The sequence below is a fragment of the Mus pahari genome, chromosome 4, assembly GCF_900095145.1.
Source record: "Mus pahari chromosome 4, PAHARI_EIJ_v1.1, whole genome shotgun sequence".
In the NCBI taxonomy this organism is placed as follows: Eukaryota; Metazoa; Chordata; class Mammalia; order Rodentia; family Muridae; genus Mus; species Mus pahari.
In genome coordinates, this window is record NC_034593.1 from 43,347,683 (window position 1) to 43,352,081 (window position 4,399).

At 41.4% G+C, this 4,399-nt stretch overlaps 1 pseudogene; it reads right to left on the minus strand.

Moving 5' to 3' along the window:
* Nucleotides 1-1,718: 1,718 nt before the first annotated feature.
* Nucleotides 1,719-3,310, minus strand: LOC110320767 (annotated as a pseudogene).
* Nucleotides 3,311-4,399: the final 1,089 nt, after the last annotated feature.

Sequence of the window (4,399 nt, forward strand, 5' to 3'; positions counted from 1 at the left end):
TTAAATGTATTTACAAAGGTGTGGCCAGTCTTATGGCAATCTAGGGACTGTTATTTTTCCTAGCAAGACTGACCGTATTACTCAACCACAAGTAGGCAACATCCAGGTGAACTGGCTTCCTTGTGTCTACATTCTCCATCTACAATGACTTCTGTTATATTCTACCTTAGGTCATCCATATGTAACTGACTTTGGAGTTTCCTGTGACATTGGGTTGTTTGGATTTCCGTTGCTCAGTTGAATTTTCTAAGTCTAATTTTGATGGCTAATTCATCTACAGAGCTGATTGACTTTTCCAGTGAAGACAAATTGTCCAGTTAATCAGCAGTCCCCTGCTTTGAAATGCTGTTCATAAAGTATTCCCTCCTATCTCCAACAGCATGGTGTATTCTTTTTTTCTTCTACATGTTTTTATTTGAAACAAGGTACACTAAGCAAGACCTTAGTTCCCACATGACAAGGAAGAAGAGCACGACAGGGCGAATTCATCTGCTAGTGTAGTTCCAGTATGTGAACATTATCCCACTCCCCGTTTGGGGTGATGTTACTCACAGTTTACTCATAAAGTTCTTACAGAAAATTTTACCCCTGAATTAGTAAATGTCACACACAAGAAAGTAGTCACAATTCTTTGTGAGGCACTGTTTTCTGTAAGTGCTACAAGAATGGAGAAGCACAGATATAACCCATCCTTAAAAAAAAAAAAAAAAACCGCTCTGAAATAGAATAATCAATGCCCCTGTCTCCTGGAATAAAAAGGAGTGCTGGGATCTATCACCGAGGTTTTTGTTTGTTTGTTTGTTTGTTTTTAATCTTTAATCATTATTTTTTTTTTGAGCTTCAAGCCCAGCTTTAATTCTTTTTCGCAAAATGAATTTTTTTCTTTGTTTTTATTTACATTTCAAATGCTATCCCGAAAGTTCCCCATACCCTTCCCCTGCCCCTGCTCTCCTACCTGTTCACTCCCACTTCTTGGCCCTGGCCTTCCCCTGTGCTGGGTCATATAAAGTTTGCAAGACCAAGGGACCTCTCTTCCCAATGATGGCTGATTAGGCCATCTTCTGCTACATATGCAGCCAGAGCCACGAGCTCTGGGGGTACTGGTTAGTTCATATTGTTGTTGTTCCACCTATAGGGTTGCAGCCCCTTCAGCTCCTTGGGTACTTTCTCTAGCTCCTCCATTGGGGGCCCTGTGTTCCATCCAATAGCTGACTGTGAGCATCCACTTCTGTGTTTGCCAGGCACTGGCATAACCTCACAAGAGGCTGCTATATCAGGGTGCCCAGAAACTTAGAATACCCAAGATACATTTTGCAAAACACAAGAAACCAAGAAGGAAGACCATCGTGTGGATACTTCATTCCTCCTTAGAATAAGGAACAAAATACCCATGAAAGGATATAAATACAGAGACAAAATTTAGAGCTAAGATGAAAGGATGGCCTATCCAGAGACTAGCCCATACAGGAATCCATCCCATCATCAGCCACCAAACCCAGATACTAATGCACATGCCAGCAAGATTCTGCTGAAGGGACCCCGATAATCATTATTTTTAACATTCCAGTCTTTATCCCCCTCCTGGTCATCTCTCCTATGAGTTCTCATTCCATTCCTCTCCCCCTCCCCCATGTCCAAGAGGATTTCCCCACTCCCACCTGCCAGACCTCCCAACTCCCTGGGGTCTCAAGTGTCTGGAGGGGTAGGTACATCGTCTCTCACTGAGGCCAGACCAGGCAATCCTCTGCTGTATATTTCAAACTTAGTTTTAACAGGCCCATCCCCTCCTTCCTCTGCTTCTTGCCTTTGTGCTCCTGTTCCTGGGGGCAACTGCCATCAGAGGGTCTTTTAGAACCACAGTGCTGTTTTGCTTCTTCCAAAAACTTGTCCAAACCAAAAGGATCTTCTTCAAACTGAAGTGGTCCTTCTTGGCCATTCTAAGGTCTGAACCAGAAAACTCCTTATCAGGAACAAATCTGTTGGTCTTTATCCTGGTTTCAAGGTCATCACCATACATTGTCCTTGTCCAGATTTTTACTGGGCCTGTAGATACTCTGAGCCATATCTTTCTCACCTCTCCAGGTCGGATCATTAACATTGTAAATTTCATCTTCTTTACCTACAGATCCCTTGGATTGGTTGAAGAGCCTTTGGTCATACTGGATTTCATTGGAAGTTCGAGAATTGGGCACACCAAGAGCAATGACTTCACCGATTCCTCAATTTTCGTTTCTCTGTAGTTTTGACCTCTTCTCAGGAGATGCTCTGGAAAGGTTCCTATCATGTTGCTTCTTTTTTCGCCTGTTATGACGGGTTTCATCTCTTTCATGGGCCTCTCTATCCTCATTTTCCACATGGGTTTTGATCCCATCTCTCCTTTCTCTTGCTTTCTGGGCCATTTCTCTAAGTTTCTCTTTGTATTTCTCCTTTTATTTTTGAGTCATCTTTCTCTCTACTTGGGCTCTCATTTCCATGGCTCCACAAGCCTTCTGGTCAGCAATGTATAGTGCTTCAGCCACTTTGGCAAAATTTTCATTTGTGTGGACAGTCAGCAACCAGCCTTTTATCAAATGGAATTGTATACCCCTTAGCATTCCTCTGGTGGGAAATATAAGGAGGGATCTTCCACTCTTGCTGTTCCTTTATAGTCATCTTCAGACTAGGAGAGTGCATTACAGGTACAGGAGGAGATGGTGATCCCCGGGGAATTTTCTTATTAATCTTGAATCTTGGAGGTTCCATTGGTCTTTCTGTATTTCTACCATCCAAATAACCCTCTGTTTAGCTCCAGAATTGAATGCTACTCCTTGCTGAGTTGGTGTGTAGTGGATATTCTGAACAGGAGCCAGCTTGTCAGCTGCACTAACTGGCATGGCTGCAGCAACCTTCTGCGACACAAACTTCTCCATGGCGACTCTTGTCTTTTCTGTTATCTCTTTAATCACCTCTTCATCGGGCTTTTGCAGGTCTGGGTCATCTGCAGTCATAACTTTCTTTGGAATCAGATCAGAGTATTTGCTGTAAATGACTTTGTCTTTGGACTGTCCCTGTTGAGCAATTGCATGATATTTAATTTTCCCTTCATATCCAGGGGATACTGGGCCACATGGATTTCTGGGAAAGCACCTCCATCTCCAAAATCCTCTAATAGTCTCAGAATCCAGCCTTTCCTATATCTGTATAGGGGAACATCCCTTCGAGAAGAGACCAGAGAAGTCTGCCGTGATCTCTGAGATCTTGCCCGTTCTTCAGCTTCAAGTTGGTCCTGGAACAGCTGAGTAGACACAGGTAAAGAGCTGGTGAGTGCCATCTTTTTCTGCTGGTGTATTCTCATTGCTTTGAGTCTATTTAAAATTATTGCAGAGAGTCAAGAAGCAGGAGCTTTCCATACTTCACAAAAATTACTTCTATGTAAATGACTCCATCAGGTATATTTGTGTCTCTGACATAAAACCTGCGAAGTTCAGTCTACAAAACAAATGCATTAATGTTGTAAAATATAATGAACATGAACTTGTATTGATTTTTTATCATATGAAGAAACAGTTGTTTTATTTTTACAAAGTCATCTTTCTTCTGATTCTCCTCTTAGTGCAACCAACAAAATATAGTAGAAAACATTAAATAAAAGAATGACCACTTTTTTGTAAATTACCTTCCTCTCATGTAAAAATCAATAATTTTCAACTCCAAAAGTTAGTAGAAAAATAGGATTTTTTTTTTTTAATTCTTAGAAAATCTTTATCTCTTTCTTCAGGTACTCAAATGTAATGTACAAAATTGAGACATGTGGCTAATCTCCACTGTGTGCAAAGCCTGTCTCTGATGTAAATCTACAGCAGGTGCAACAGGAGTGTTTTTATTAGAAATAAAACAGGATCGTTCTCTGGTGGATGCTCACAGTCAGCTATCAGATGGAACACAGGGCCCGCAATGGAGGAGCTAGAGAAAGTACCCAAGGAGCTGAAGGGGCTGCAACCCTATAGGTAGAACAACAACAATATGAACTAACCAGTACCCCCAGAGCTCGTGGCTCTGGCTGCATATGTAGCAGAAGATGGCCTAGTTGGCCATCATTGGGAAAAGAGGCCCTTTGGTCTTGCAAACTTTATATGCCCCAGTACAGGGAAAGGCCAGGGCCAAGAAGTGGGAGTGGGTGGGGAGGGGAGGAGGGGTGGGGGCAGGGTATAGGGAACTTTTGGGATAGCATTTGAAATGTAAATAAAGAAAACATCTAATAAAAAAAGATGTGTATCACTGTAAAAAAAAAAAAAGAAAATGCACATTTTTTTAACCCATAAAACAGATTTTCTCTTGTTTTCACTGTATGCATTTGCCTTTGAAGCTAGAAATGTAAGAATTATGTTCTACAATTTTTTACAGTTTAATAATTTACTAA